The sequence below is a fragment of the Anabrus simplex genome, chromosome 2, assembly GCF_040414725.1.
Source record: "Anabrus simplex isolate iqAnaSimp1 chromosome 2, ASM4041472v1, whole genome shotgun sequence".
In the NCBI taxonomy this organism is placed as follows: Eukaryota; Metazoa; Arthropoda; class Insecta; order Orthoptera; family Tettigoniidae; genus Anabrus; species Anabrus simplex.
Window position 1 is genome coordinate 1,076,303,030 of NC_090266.1, and position 17,132 is coordinate 1,076,320,161.

Sequence of the window (17,132 nt, forward strand, 5' to 3'; positions counted from 1 at the left end):
GTAGATGTGCTGAAAACAGAAATTAATAATCATGTAGACCCAAAGCCCTACCTAGGTTATGATTTCGAAACTAAAGTATCATCGTCCTCACTTTCTGAAGACGAACAGAAACAACTACCGGTAGGTACGCGATGGATGCGTGCAATTCATTGTTAAACTTATCCAACAATTGAGGCAAAGATTACCTGAAAATATAGGGATACTTGAAAAAAAAAAGTCTCTCTTTTCGCCTGAAAATTGTTAAAGGCCTTTTAAGTTGCAAATTATTGATACAGCACAACTCTTTTATTGCGGCAGTAGATAACCAGTGGAGAAATCTGCATCATATCCAGTGGACTGAAGTTAAGGACACTGTGAAATTTTGGGCAGAAGTTGATTTGTTTAGGGATTCAACACGAGAAAACCCTTTCAGCGAACTTGCAAATTTAGCTATATCGACTCTCGTACTTCCTCATTCTAATGCGGATGTAGAACTAGTTTTCAGCCAAGTCAATGTAACTCAAAATAAACTGAGAAATGAAAAGTCAATTCAAACTCTCCATTCGGTCGTGTGTGTAAAATTTGGATTGAATAGGACAGGGAAATGCTGTTATACATACGATCTACCGAAAGAAGTACTGAAGAAAATAGGCACATAGAGTCATATAACTATCCAGATCAAGGGTACCCTCAACTTCTACAGATCAGCCATAAATAAATATACCGTAGTACAGTTTTTAAATTTGTGTATATAGATTGCAATTAAATAGACTTATGTTAGGATTGCAATAATTGATAAAACGCAGTGAAATTTTTATTATTATTATAGTACTAGTGTTTTAGTGTGACTTGTATTCAATTTATCATATGGCTATAGTATAGGCTAGACCTATCTTCACAAGAGGACACCATTAGAGTTACGGTACTTAACTCCAGAGGCAGAACAGCATAACTGAAAGAAGGTAAGTGTAATTTTAATGCCTTAACTTATTAAATCTATAGAATTTATAGAGTTTTCAAATCCAGATCTGGTGATTTCTGGTATTTTTCAAATCCATATCTGGTGATAATGAGTATCTAGGCGTTGGCCGTTGGCAACCCTGACTATTCTTCCTTTTTGTTTCTTTGATCGTGACCATCGTGACTGTGTGTAGTCGCTGGTTGTACTTTAGTGCTGTGGAGTGAAATTTTAAATACTGTACTAATATGAGAGTTGAAAGTGTAAATCCACTGCATTACTGCCGATTAGTGTACCACGATCCATTCAAATGGTAAGATCGAACACTATTCTTCTTATGTGTTCCACATTGTATTACCAACGTATATTTAGTGAATTTTTTAGTTATTTACAAAAGTAGTGAGGTTAAGCACAGTGTCGTTCACCACATGGTCTTGTACATGCGAAGAACCACTGTGTGGGTTAGCTTTACGAGTCTAAGTAGGCGAGTTCAGTTTGGTGGCATTTAAGGGGGCTCACATACGCCAGCCTCGTGTAGGTAGATTTACCTGCACATAAAACAATTGTGGGACAAAATTTCGTCTCCGAAAAGCACAAAAAATGTTAAAGAGAGTAAAGTCATCTCCGTACAGGCCATGAAGGTCCTTCGAGGGGTGGAAGGTAAAGGCTTCCACCATTCGTAACCTCGGCACGTGATGGGGTAGAGTGGTTAGCTCTACGCCCGGCCGCCTTTGCCCCCAGGAAATAACCTGGTACTCATTTTTGGTGTAGGCTAGTGGGATGTAAAACCGATAGCACTGATATTCTTAGTTTAATGATAGACTGCAATGTTTGATTGTATGTTATTTTCCAAGTATTAATAGATCAATTAGAGCAGAACATTTTAAATCCTGTAGCCGAGGACATCAGATTAATGTCGCATGCTAGCCTACTATTCTAGAGTATGTTTTGGATGGATTTTGTTGACATATTGCAGACTGCAGGTGCAGCCAAGTTCAGTTACAGTAATCGGTTTAGAATTCCAAGCTGCAGTTATCAGACTGTGTAGGCTACATACAGTCTTTAACTCAGGAAATTCAACCGATACTAGGCTTATCGGTAATGACACACGATTTTCTCATTTTCGCAGTTGACTCTCTCATCCCCCAGAGCTATTCCTTTTTCATACTTATCAACTTTCTAGGATGTATAGTGGCAGCTGGTGGTTGTAATGAAGTTGAATATTGTTTTTTTTAAATTCAATTATTACTGTAGTTAGCGAGCTTGACGTGACCACAGTAGTCCTGAACAAGGTACCAGTATTCTGAATTTCTTCCCTACACTAGTTTTAATTAAGACACTATGCTCTGTAGAAGTTATGAATCTAGTCTATCATGCAAGCAGCCTATCAGAAATTAAATTAACAAGAAAGTGGCCATGTGGTTCGAGTCACGCAGCAGTCAGCTTACATTCGGAAGATAGTGGGTTCGAACCCCACTGTTGACAGCTGTGAAGATGGGTTCATGGTTTCCCAATTTCACACCAGATCAATACCTTATACCGTGCATACCAACATTAGTGCCTCGGCTCTGCGTGGAATGACTGTCTTTTGTTTACTTCTCGCGGAGGATGTGGTCGGGACGGTCGACAAGGCTGCCAACCTCTCTAGTTAAGAAATTAGATGAGGCGTGAGCCCCCTTGAGGAGAGGAAGGAATGGAAGTTAAAGAATATTGGTCTGGATTGGTTAGGGTAGGGGGTGGACAAGACCATTGGGACCATTGGTCTCTATAGGTTAGGGCCTGGACAAGACCATTGATATGGGGACAAGCAAACGGGGTCCCAGGTTTGAGCCGCAAAGCCCTCCTAGGCGTCTGCACTGGTTAGGGTCACGTTAGGACGATAGCACATTCCATCTGGCTAGTGGTGGGAAGATGAATTACAGTTTTGGGTACATGGCTTTCGACCTCTAGTTTTTATAAACTTAAAACTGTAAAAGGAATTCCAAATTTGATTTGCATAAATTCTATGTCTTAATAATGCTACAAAGCTTGGGGTACACGGTGTATATTTTTACCATTCATGGAGTGGCCCAGCTAAGCCTCTAGTATCCTATGTGACAGTACTAAAGAAATATCCGAGGATGACAATGATGTCAGATGGTGTGAGGGCAGCCGGGGGGGGGGTTGGATAACGGTGTATACACGTTATGAAATTGTGACATTAACACGTAACACACAGCTTGGAATGAACCATGAACCGACTGTTGATGACGAACGTACGCTTTTTTTTTTTTTTTTTTTTTGCTAGTTGCTTTACGTCGCACCGACACAAATAGGTCTTATGGCGACGAGGGGACAAGAAAGGCCTAGGAATGGGAAGGAAGCGGCCGTGGCCTTAATTAAGCTACAGCCCCAGTATATACCTGGAAACCACGGAAAATCATCTTCAGGGCTGCCGACAGTGTGGTTCGAACCCACTATCTCCCGGATACGAGTTCACAGCCACGCACTCCTAACCGCACGACCAACTTGCCCGGTGACAAACATACGAATTTCGAAAACACCGAAACAAAATAACGATATAGAAAGGACATGTAAATCCTTAATGGCTGGCAACCACATATTACTTAAGTGATAGCCAGTGTCCCTGATGAAATTTTAAGGATTTTTACATATATCCACAGCTTACCCTATAATCCTCGACCTGTAGTGTTAAGTGTGATTAAGAGCTCGGAACATCTTGGAACAAGACATCATACCCGATAATAGGGCATGCTCGGCTATTATTCACTTATTTGGCTGGTTGAGACGGATATTTGGCTCCGGTAACGAAGTAGGGGACTGGAAATAATAATATTGCATTGAAAATTACTCACATGTGTTTAGGACTCCATTCTGAATAATGTTAGGTCCCGAAACATCTTAATTGGAGCTCAACATTGTTGTCAGCTCCCGTTTGGAGCGCTGTGCCAGCATACAGCGAGCCACCTGGTGACGAACGAACGTGCCACTACAGTTCCAAGGGTAAAGCCTTCTTTAATTCAAACCCTCATTATTGTAGAAGACTTCCCCGTGAAGTCCAGATTTTCTTCTGAAGATGTGGAGCAAAGTTCTTTGCGAAACATAAAGAGTTTTTCCGCGTTTTCTTGACTCGGCATAAGCCCAAAAGCTCATAGTGTGTCTAAAAGTACAGGCCATGAAAGCTTCGATGTTAACATACATAGGGATGTTTTATACATTGTTTATACGTTTCAGAATTCTATCCTTCAAAGAAAAAAAAGTTATCAGTTATGTATGCTAATTTTATCTCAGCTTGGGGGATAGGAAAATTGCATTATTGGTAGCATTGTGATCTTTATATATCCAATGGTTATGCGCTATGACTGTGAAATACATAAATGAATTCACTTTTTTTAATATTGCTTTGTATTTATATTCGGTAGAAGGATATGGGTGGGTTGCCAGCCGATGCAGGGGAAACTTCTGCGATGTTACTGCAATAGAATCTGACAATGCGCCATCCCATGCCTTGCTCAGATTTGAATCCACTGGTTACAAGTTGCATGTACAACAACATTTGCCTAAACATTTCCTCTGGTATTTAGTAATTTCCTGTGATTGGGATTGAAACAAATGGTCTTAAAAGGCCATAGGATTGAAACAAATGGTGTTAAAAGGCCATGCAAAACACTTCCCCCATCAGCTTTTCTAACAAGGACTTTGAAACACCAATAGCGGATTTAAAATTTATACGCATGGTTTTTGTAGTATAAGTTACTCACTGTCAGCTCACTAGAAAATAATGCTCAGTTACGAGTGAAAAAGTCGACAAGATAATTTGTGATATAAAATATCATGCAGCCTGTTACATCAGTACACAAACTTTGAATTTTGTGGAAAACCACAAGTTAGTGTTGTCAGTTATTATTGCATTATTATTATTATTATTATTATTATTATTATTATTATTATTATTATTATTATTATTATTATTATAACTAGGAAATATTTGTTCTGTAGTTTAATAAGCAAGTATCTAGTTACCTGACAAGTAATTTTCTCGTACATGTTTTTAACTGCACTCATGAGAAAAGCTGAAGGGAAATGTTTGTTTTATGATCTCTTAATACACCGGGCGAGTTGGCCGTGCGCGTAGAGGCGCGCGGCTGTGAGCTTGCATCCGGGAGATAGTAGGTTCGAATCCCACTATCGGCAGCCCTGAAGATGGTTTTCCGTGGTTTCCCATTTTCACACCAGGCAAATGCTGGGGCTGTACCTTAATTAAGGCCACGGCCGCTTCCTTCCAACTCCTAGGCCTTTCCTATCCCATCGTCGCCATAAGACCTATCTGTGTCGGTGCGACGTAGAACCCCTAGCAAAAAAAAAAAAGATCTCTTAATACCATTTGTTTCAATGCTAATCACAGGAAATTATTAAATACTGGAGGAAACTGATAAATAAATGGTGAAACTGATGTTATTGTACCTGCAACTTGTAGTCATTAGATTCAACTCAAAGTGAGGCGTGGCATGGCACTGTGTCGTGCACTATCGCGGCAACATCGCATGACTTTCCCTGCATCGGCTGGCTATCCGTCCATATTAATCTACCCATTACAAATACAAACATAAAACTGAATTTATTTATGTATTTTAGTCATACAGCATAACCATTGTATATAAAAAGACCACAGCGCGACCAAGAAAGCAATTTGCCAACCACCCTAAGCCGAGAAAAAAGGTACCGTACAAAACTGATGAGTTTTTCCTTGAAAACATAAAATTCTGAAATTTTTAAAGAATCTATAAAACATCCCATTGTATATTGTCGAAATTTATATTCGATAAGGTGACTGGTTTTGGAGAAACAATGTCCTAAATTCAACATACATTTGAAACACACTTAAAAACGGGTACTTTTTGTGTTCCATGTGCGATAAAAATCGTCAAAATATAAATTAAACCTTCGAAACTTTCACTACTTAATGTTAAATGAAAATATAAAGATAGTGTTATTGTATTTTCTGTAAGTCTATTTTGGTTATTTCATAAACAACCTCCTGACTCAAGTGCACATAATATTTTGGTCTACAGTAGTATAATGGCAGCATATGATCACATATGCCGGCCATTTTCGAGAGGGTGCTGGAGTCCGTGAGGACACGTCACTGTTGCCGAGAAGGTAGGAAGTTTACACTTTGAACAATTGTAGGTTTTATGGGCTGCTGACCTAGATATTAGGCCCCTGTAAACAACAAGATTTTTTTCATTTTTATATTTTTACAATCTGCTTTATGTGCCAACGACCAATTTCATGGGGAGGAGAAAAACTATCTTGGTGAAATTACGCTTGGGGAAGTGGAAAGGATGGTAAATAAACTCCATTGTCATAAAGCAGCAGGAATAGATCTGAAATTAGATCTGAAATGGTGAAGTATAGTGCGAAGGCAGGGATGAAATTGCTTCATAAGTAGTAAACTTAGCATGGAGTGTTTGTAAGGTACCTTCAGATTGAACAAAAGCAGTAATTGCACCTATCTATAAGCAAGGGAACAGGAAGAATTGCAACAACTATTGAAGTATCTCATCGATTAATATACCAGGCAAAGTATTCACTGGCATCTTGGAAGGGATGGTGCAATAAGTGGTTGAGAGGAAGTTGGATGAAAACCAGTGTGGTTTCAGACTACATTATATTTCGTAGATCTCGAGAAAATATGACAGGGTGCCAAAGGAAAAGATGTTCACCATACTGGGGGATTATGGGAGTAAGGGTAGATTATTAAAATCAATCAAAGGCATTTATGTTGACAATTGGCATTGGCCTGCAGTGAGAATTGATGGTAGACTGAGTTCTTGGTTCAGGGTATTTACAGGGGTTAGACAAGGCTGTAATCTTTTACCTTTGTTGTTCGCAGTTTACATGGATCATCTGCTGAAAGGTATAAAGTAGCAGGGAGGGATTCAGTTAGGTGGAAAATGTAGTAAGCCGTCTGGCCTATGCTGATGACTTGGTCTTAATGGCAGATTGTTCCGAAAGCCTGCAGTCTAATATCTTCAAACTTGAAAATAGGTGCAATGAGTATGGTGTGAAAATTAGCCTTTCAAAGGCTAAATTGATGTTAGTAGGTAAGAAATTCAACAGATATGAATATCATATTGCATTGGTGATACAAAACTAGAACAAGTATTTAGGATGTGTGTTCTCTCAGGATAGTCATATAGTGAGATTGAATCAAGGTACAGGAAAGCTAATGCAATGAGCTTGCTGTTGTGATCAGCAGTATTCTGTAAGAAGGAAGTCAGCTCCCAGACAAAACTATCTTTTACATCGGTCTGTTTTCAGACCACCTTTGCTTTACGGGAGTGAAAGCGGGTGGACTCAGGATATCTTATTCGTAAGTTAGAAGTAACAGACATGAAAGTAGCGAGAATGATTGCTGGTACGAACAGGTGGGAACAATGGCTGGACTGTACTCGGAATGAGGAGAGAAAGGATAAGTTAGGAATGAACTTGATGGATGAAGCTGTACGCATAAACCGGTTTCTGTGGTGGGGTCATGTGGGGCGAAAGGAGGAGGATAGGTTATCTAGGAGAATAATGGACTGTGTTATGGAGGGTAAGAGAAATAGAGGGAGACCAAGATGATGATGGTTAGACTCAGTTTGTAACGATTTAACGATAAGAGGTATAGATGTAAATGAGTCCATAGCACTAGTTGCAAATAGAGGATTGTGGCGACGTTTAGTAAATACGCAGAGGCTTGCAGACTGAACGTTGAAAGGCATAATGGTCTATAATGTTGATGGATGTATGCATGTACACAAGAACCTCATTTTAAGCCATATCTCCTGTTTTTCCAGATCGAAAACAATAAAAAATTATTTTTACTTGTACAGTACTGCTTTTACTGCGTCGACTCTTCTTGAATGTCTTTTCTGCCAAGGATAGTTAACAACGGGAATTAGAAGTAATTCGGCCATTGTCTATCAATGGTACCGTCCCGGCGTTTGCCTGGAATTGAGACTGGGAAACCGTGGAAAACCATTCCCAGGATGGCCGAGGAGGGATTCGAACCCATGCTCTTCTGAATGCAACGCACTATTAATTCACTGATGGTGAATTCGAAAATGAAACCAGCTCACCATGAGAAGAAACATTGACTGATGGAGAGGCAACAATGCAGCTGGACAAACTGATGGTCTATTTAGAATCCTAAACTGAAACCACACCAGCAGAACTATTGTTAGTAAAACATCTTTGTGATTGTGCTGCGCGCAACCGCTCTGCAAATGTAAAACAGAAAAAAACTCTCACATTATTTTAGTCCATAAAGCGATCATGAGTGTACGAAAAGTGTTCTGATATTTTTTGTACAATTGAGAAAGGTGCCTTCCTTTTATGCTTACAAGTTGCACTCAGTTCATCATTCCAACCACATGTTAGCTTTTTCCCATCTTTACACACAGTTCCTCCTAGGCATTCCCTTGCTGTTTCTTCAACAGTATTCCTGAATGACATCCATTATCTTGGTAGGTGTGCTAGGTACCAACTGATGAACCCAGCCTAGCACATGAGGGCGAAACGCTGGCAACCAGGAATGAATTAGCTCGAAAATTTATAATGTCCAATAATGGACCATTTATATTGGTATTATAAATTTACTCATTCGGAACAAACATGTCAGATTCCCTATGGGAATCAACATCTATATCATCTGATGGCCAAGCAGGCATCAATTTTTGATGAGACAAAGTCTCTCATAGTTCATTGGCACTGCCGGTGGCTACAATTAGCCTACGCAGTGGCCTCCACGGTATGCACTAGCCAGCGTCTTGGTAGGTGTGCTAGGTACCAACGGATGAGCCCAGCCTAGCACATGAGGGCAAAACGCTGGCAACCAGGAATGAGTTAGCTGGAAAATTTATAATGTCCAATAATGGACCATTTATATTGGTATTAACTAACATCAAACCGATAAACTGTTTCATTTCGATCATTGACACAGGTTTCCAAGTTTGATAGATTGAATATTCAGTGAATGGACGCGGTGCGCTACTGGTAACCTGCTGTGCATACAAGTTAGTCTGCTCACAAACATACGCAAAAAAACTGTCACTGATAAATATATTTACAACAGACATATCTTCAGCGTTTGGAACCTCTACATTTAGGTCTACATTTCCTAAAAATTCGGGTAACGGGGGAGAATAGCTCAGAGAGGTGTCATATAGAGGAACACTGCCTGGTATTTCAATATTATCGCGCACTGTTGTTTCATCCTCCAAGCAAGGACTGATGCAGACAGGGAATTTTATGTAGTTGAAAGAGAGTTGTTACTTGAAATTGAAAGAAACAGACCGAAACAAATAATTCAATGAATTCAAGAAGTCATATGGGAAGATTTTGGTAATATTCTGTAAACACTAGTTCAAACATCCAGGAAACCTTTGTAGACAGTAAGAAAGAATCTTAGAAAGGGAAGGAAAAGGGAATGGAATAGTATTTTTTAGTACATCAGGTCGAAAATCAACGTAGCATAAAAAAGAAATATTTCTGGTTATGAATTGAACAACCAAGCTTTGGAAGGAGGACAGTCATGTTGGCAAAATTGCGCTTGAGGGAGTGGAAAGGATGGTATATAAAGTCGTTTTCTTAAAGTAGCAGGAATAGATAAAAATAGACCTGGAATGGTGAAATAGAGCGGAAAGGCAGGAATAAAATAGCTTCATAGATTAATAACATTAGCATGGGTGTTAGTAAGGCACCTTCTGATTGGAAGAAAGCAGTACTTGCATCTATCTATAAACAACGAAAACTGAGCGAGTTTGCCTGCGGATAGGTGCACAGAGCTGTGAATCTTGCATTCAGAGAATAGTTGGTTCGAACCCCACTGTCGGCAGCCCTATAGATGGTTTTCCGCAGTTTCCCCATTTTCACACCAGGCAAATGCTGGAGCTGTACCTTAAGTAAGGCCACGGCTGCTTCCTTCCAACTCGTAACCCTTTCCTATCTTATCGTTGCCGTAAGACCTATCTGTGTCGGTGCAACATAAAGTCAATTAAACAAGGAAACAGGAAGAATTGCAACAACTATCGAAGTATTTTATTCATCAGCAAGCTTAAATGCTGTAACAACTTGCTGGGTAGACTAGCTGGTACTTCATGAGGTGCAGATGCGTGTACACTACGAACAACTGCTCCAGCAGTAATATATTCACCATCTAAATATTGCTCCTCTGCATGGCTCAATAGCTTCCACATTAGTCTGGTTGATGTCCAACTGTACCACACAATAAGAATTATATCTGATACATTGTGCTTCACCCATTATTCATTGGTTACCATTACTAAGCAACATTCAGCCTCACAACAGACGGCGGAGCACCCTTGTTGGACTGTGGACCAGGATACTGAAGAAGTTACCTCCAAAGGGATGAGAATACTGATGAAAACGCCGTAAAGAGACTGAAATCACGGCAACTTGCCAGAAACACGGCAGAGGAATCAGTTTATTCACATTTTGAACCTGATGAAACCTGGAAACATGAATGATCTCAAATACACTCTCACGGTATTGTCAACATCAGGGATCCAACTACCAAGTTGCCTGGGTTCGTAAAGTCCTCGACTGAGTGATCTACTTGAAATATCGGAGACCGTTAAAGGATGATATCCGATATTAGGAAAGCTCGCCAGTAAAGTGGCAACAATTCCTGTATCACCCTCGTCATGTGAGCGAGGGTTGAGCACAAGCTTGCCGTGAAGAACTTGAGTGATCTCATGATGATATCTTTGAATGGACCATCTATAAAGGAATTTTCAACAAAATGTATTGATTGTTGGTATTTTGGTGGGAAATCAAACTGGCACATGTAGTGTCATTTTAAAAGAGCTGACTTTGAAGATTACTGGTGACTATTTGCATTAGTATATCTTAAAATAGAAATTGTTTCAATTCCATTCTTATGATTGATAGACTAGACTACTTAAGGACACATTTAAAAACAATACGTAGCTTTATCCTAGTCTAATCTGTGGCTGTCATATTCTTTATTTACGAAAGATGTGCTGTCTCGTGATAAAAAGGGGCTGGCTACTGAATTATTTCTATTTTTTTTCTCCCTGTGTATATTGTTTTTTTGTGTGTCAAGGACATGTGCATAGTCGGTTGTCAACTGTAGCATCATATGCTAAATGTTGTTGTTTGAGTCATCAGTCCATAGACTGGTTTGATGCAGCTCTCCATGCTACCCTACCATGTGCTAACATTTTCATTCTACGCAACTGCTGCATCCTACATCTGCTCTAATCTGCTTGTCACATTCATACCTTGGTCTACCCTTACTGTTCTTACCACCTACACTTCCCTCAAAAAACAACTGCACAAGTCCTGGCTGTCTTAAGATGTGTCCTATCATTCTCTCTCTTCTTCTGGTCAATTTTAGCCAAATCGATCTCCTCTCACCAATTTGATTCAGTATCTCTTCACTAGTAATTCCATCTATCCATCTCACCTTCAGCATTCCTCTGTAACACCACATTTCAAAAGCTTCTATCCTCTTTCTTTCTGAGCTAGTTACTGCCCATATTTCACTTCCATACAAAGCCACATTCCAGGTGAAATTCTTCAAAAACATCTTCCTAATTCCTATGTCAGTGTTCGAAGTGAGCAAATTTCTTTTCTTAAGAACGATCTTCCTTGCTTGTGCTAGTCTGTATTTTATGTTCCGCTTACTTCTGCCGTCGTTAGCTACTTTTCTACGCAAGTAACAATATTCATCTACTTCCTTTAAGACTTCATTTCCTAATCTAATATTTCCTGTATAACCTGACTTCGTTCAACTGCACTCCTTTGCATTTGTTTTGGACTTATTTATTTTCATCCCATACTCCTTACCCAAGACTGCCCATACCATTCAGCAGTTTGTCCACTTCTTCTGCAGTCTCGGGTAAAATAACAGTATCATGAGTAAATCTCAGGGTTTTGATTTCATCTCCTCGGATTGTGATTCCCTTCCCAAATCCCTCTTTGATTTCCTTTACTGCCTCTTCTGCATAAATATTGAAAAGGAATGGGAGCAATCTGCAGTCATGCCTCACTCTTTTCTGGATTGCTGCTTCTTTTTCAAAGCCCTCTATTCTTATAATTGCAGACTGTTTTTTGTACAGATTGTAGATAATAATTCTTCGCTCCTGTATCTGATCCCGATCACCTGAAGAATCTCCAATAGCTTGGTCCAATCAACATTATCAAATGCCTTTTCAAGATCTATAGGCTTGTTGTCCTTAATTCAATCCTCTAAGATGAGATGTAAAGTCAGGATTGTTTCACGTGTTCCTCAGTAGGTAAGAAACCTAATAGAATGGAATGTCAGGTTGGGAATGCAAGAGCTGGAACAGGTAGACCATTTCAAGTGTTCAGGGAGTAATATCCTCCCAAGATGATCCGACTCCTTGGCTGATTGTTCAGTGTTGAGGGCTTTGGTTCAGCTGGTCTCGTATTAGATTCCCGGCCAGGTCAGGGATTTTAATCTTGTCTGATTAATTATTCTGCCTCGGGGACTGGATGTTCGTGTTTGTCCCAACACTATTCATATTCAGACAACACACTACACTACCAACCACAACAGAAACACCCAGTAGTGATTACATCCCTTGACATAGGATTGGTGTCAGGAAGGTCATCCGGCCTTTTAAAAAAAAGGGCCAAACTCCCCCTGCCCTCATGTGCAACACAGTTCGCACCCGCGATCCCACAGGTGTGGGAAAAGTTATAGAAGATTCTCCCAGGATGGTAGTATAGTAAGTGAGATTGAATAATGGTGCAGCAAATGTAATCTGTAAGGAAGAAGATAGCTCCCAGACGAAACTATCTTTACACCGGTATGTTTTCAGAGCAACTTTGCTTTACGGGAGTGAAGGCTGGGTAGACTGTATATCTTATTTATAATTTTGAAGCAACAGACATGAAAGTAGCAAGAATGATTGCTGGTAAAAAGAGGTGAGAACAATGGCCGGAGGATACTCTGAATGAGGAGATAAAGGCTAAGTTAGGAATGAACTCGATTGATCAAGCTCGGGTAAAATAACAGTATCATGAGTAAATCTCAGGGTTTTGATTTCATCTCCTCGGATTGTGATTCCCTTCCCAAGTCCCTCTTTGATTTCCTTTACTGCCTCTTCTACATAAATATTGAAAAGGAGGGGGAGCAATCTGCAGTCTTGCCTCACTCTTTTCTGGATTGCTGCTTCTTTTTCAAAGCCCTGTATTCTGCTGCAGTGAAACTGGCTACTGTGGTGAGGCGGATGGAGGAGGATAGGTTACCTAGGAGAATAATGGACTCAGTCATGGAGGGTAAAAGAAGTAGAGGGAGTCCAAGATGACAATGGATTGACTCAGTATCTAATGATTTCAAGATAAGAGGTATGCAGTATGTATATTGAGGCGGTGAATGGACCTCATGGGGATCATTGAATTTTATTTTTTTAAGAGGCCCAGAACCAGTTATGCTATAAATCTAATCTCTATACTCAATGAAATACACGAGCTAGAGTTCTTTCGTAGATTTCTACATAGCGTAGTCAATAAGGTTCCATGCTTCTGTCCTTAATGTTGGGGTTTTGAAACCTAGTTTGTTTGGTCATCATTCAAGAATGCTTGAAAATAAGAAATCTGTCTGCATGTTAGAGAAATCCATTTCATGACAAGTCTGATGTCTGCATTATTATTTGTTTATTCCACTACTAATAATAATTTTCTGGTGTGACATGAAAATTGCTTGTTTCTAATTGTTTTTCTCTTCTCTTTCAGGTCTGTTATTAAATCATTTGCAATGTTTCTTGCTGGGGTTGGGCTGGCGCAGCAGTGTACGGGAATGGAATTCATGCCAGCTGCAGTGAAAATGTGATGTTCCTGGATGATTGGATCATGTGGACTGATTCTTTTTTTAATGATCCTGCAGCAGTAGTATTGTCAAAATATTTGTAAATATGGATTTAAGTTAAGACGGTGTCCATCTACATTGAAATTTTGAATTTTTTCATCAGTTTGTAAAGAAACATGATTTTCTGTTAAATTTAATGTATAATAATCCAAATAATCAGAATTATACTGTATGTGTGTTGGCACTGATTTAATAGTAACCTGTCAGTTGAAATGTAAATTTGGTAACTGATCATTTTTTCCTCATTGCTCAGGAGACCAGTCAGTAGTGTTCAAAATATTTCTGTTCTAGTCTGTTATGAAGCATGATTGGTTTTGATAAGTGAATAAGTTTAATTATGTAACTGTCTAAATGTAGTCATGCTCCCTAACATCTGAGGGTTTTAAAGGGATGAAAACAATGATCAAATAAGTAACCACTTCATAAACCAATTTTGATAATGTGTTTTTGGAAAGGTGGATTTGGTCATACATAAATATATTTTTTGTGACTAACTGCATAATTTGTTATCCTGTCAGATAGGATTTCACAAAGTGACAGCCGTACTGTTTGGTATGATGGAAATGTATTGGTTGACTATCGGACAGTCAAATTTAAGCAGTTTATATTCATGGATGATGAACAGGTGAGTAATGAAAGGAGACCTAAGTAACAACACAAACAAAAATAGAAAGCTAGGAATGAGGATAGGAGCAGATACTAGGATAAAATGAGTGATTGGTCTGTACCACGCGAAGAAAGAGAAAGGAAGGACATGAACAAACTCCATTCTTCCTGCACTGTCATTTTTACATTAATAGGCTCTCTGCTCGATACCATTTCTACATTCATGTCTTCTTGCCTTGAAGAGTTTACCTCTGTTTACCGATTTGGGAACTTGACCATCCAGACCCATTGAGGGGGAAGCCATTCTTAACAGAGAAGATAGAAAGATAAGAAATGAAAGGAAAAATTTAAAGGAACCCACTAGCTTGTTTTTATTATTATTATTATTATTATTATTAACAAATACATTGCAGTTGGGAAACACGGGGCGAGTTGGCCATGCAGTTAGAGGCACGCGGCTGTGAGCTTGCATCCGGGAGATAGTGGGTTCGAATCTCACTGCCGGCAGCCCTGAAGATGGTTTTCTGTGGTTTCCCATTTTTGCACCAGGCAAATGCTGGGGCTGTGGCTGTACCTTAATTAAGGCCATGGCCGCTTCCTTCCAACTCCTAGGCCTTTCCTATCCCGTCGTCGCCATAAGACCTTTCTGTGTCAGTGCGACATAAGGCCACTAACAAAAAGAAAAATAGCAATTGGGAAATATCCCAGTGGCAATAGTCACTTACAGTAGTGTGATAATAAGGCAAAGTTAAACCATAATTACCCAACAAGAACAAAAGTACAACAAGCAATTTCATGGAAAGAAAAAATAAGAAGAAATATTACTAGTTTAACATTCTTAAGTATGTCCAGTGCTTAAAATTACAGCTTACAATATTGTAGGTTGAGCTTACTACTAGCTTAGCATTATAAGTGATAATAAAGTTAAAAACACAACTACACAACAACAACAAGCAATTCCATGGAAAGAAAATATTACAAGAAATACTACTAGTTTAACATTCTAAATCCGGCATCATCATAATAAAATTTCATACACTATTGAAGTATTTCCAGTGCTTAACACCGGATTACTACTAGCTTAACATTACAATGACAATAAAGTAAAGTTAAAAACATAATTACCCAACAACAAAAATTACTACTTATACGACTACCACAGCAACATGAGTACAACAAACAATTCCCTGGAAAGAGAATACTACAAGAAGTACTGCTAGTTTAACATTCTTAATCAAGCAGAAAATCACAAATTCAGTATCCACAATTTGCAACTTTTACTTTTCATTTTATACTAGCACTTCATGATCTTCTTAAATGACTTGTTACTGGGAGGGAATGTATCAAAGACTGCTGCAGGTGATTTATTCCAATCCCTTATGGTCCTGTTTAGGAAGGAAAATTTGCCCACATCTGTATGCTGGTTTGTGGCCCTAATTTTATGCTTGTGATTTCTCGATAAGTATGATGGAGGTTCCAACCTATTCCTAATACTACTCCAGGCAGCCCTTCCCATATAGCTCTTATAAAGGCCACACAGGCGAGCTCTAGTTCTTCTAAATTCAAGATTTTCCCAATTGTATTCCTCCTATTCCCAGTTATGAAACGCATTGCTCTTCTTTGAACTTTTTCTGGAGAATTTATTAAACCTACCCTGCATGGATCCCAGCACGCAGATCCATATTCGAGAATCTGTCTTACCAAACATTTATGAGCTTTACTTTTGGCACCAAAATTGGCTTCCTTGAGATTTCGCATAATAAAATGTAATGATCTCCAGGATTTCTTAACTACATTTTCCACTTGCTCTGACCAGTTTGTCTTTTCTAATAGTAACACCTAAGTACTTACAATTATCAACTTCAACAACACTTTCCCCTCCAAGTTTGTGATCCTTCTTTCCTGTCACTTGTTTTTTAGTGAAACACAATTGCTTTTTCTGCTGTAGATTTTAATTTGATTTTCACGCATCCATTTTCTATCTTATCATATCCTGTTGAAGCAATAGTTCATCCTCCTCTGTCTTTATTTCCTGGTACATGATGCAATCATCAGCAAAAGAGGTGCACTTCTGATTTTATAGAATAAGGCATATCATGAAAAGTATGAAATAATGCTACCCTGAGCCGCACCAGATGTCATTTATTAGAGAAGATAGCGTTGTTTCACAAATGCGCGCCCTCTGAGTACTTCCATTTAGGAGTTCTCATATCCATTTCACAAGTCTGATGTCAATGTCCGTACATGCTAACTTGTTAAGGAGGATGTCATATGGCACAAGATCGAATGCCTTAGCAAAATCAATTGCTACTGCATCAATCCTTGACCCATTATCGAGTTTATCCAATATATCTTGACGTACGGAACAGAGCTGGCTTTCACAGGAGAAGCCTTCCTTAAACCATGCTGCCCCTTCAATATCCTTCCAGAAGAGTCCCATTTTAGCCTCAAATAATCTTCTATTAATTGGTCCATTTGTTTGCATACGATTGATGTCAAATTTGCTCATTTGTGGTCAAGGTCCGATCGGTCGCGACAGTCAAACGCCCGCGAATATATGATGAACCGCTGCGCAGATGTGTTGCGCAACGTCTCTGAAATGACCGTTATGCGCCTCACCTCAGTCCCTTCAGTAGTGAACGTTCAGCGTGCTCGTAAACATGG

General features: G+C 39.3%; 1 long non-coding RNA gene across 1 annotated transcript; it reads left to right on the top strand.

Moving 5' to 3' along the window:
• The first annotated feature begins 1,093 nt into the window (after positions 1 to 1,093).
• Positions 1,094 to 14,034, top strand: LOC136863297 (uncharacterized). Its single transcript, XR_010859191.2, has 2 exons — positions 1,094 to 1,250; positions 13,730 to 14,034. It is a non-coding gene; the product is annotated as an uncharacterized lncRNA (long non-coding RNA).
• The last annotated feature ends 3,098 nt before the right edge of the window (positions 14,035 to 17,132 follow it).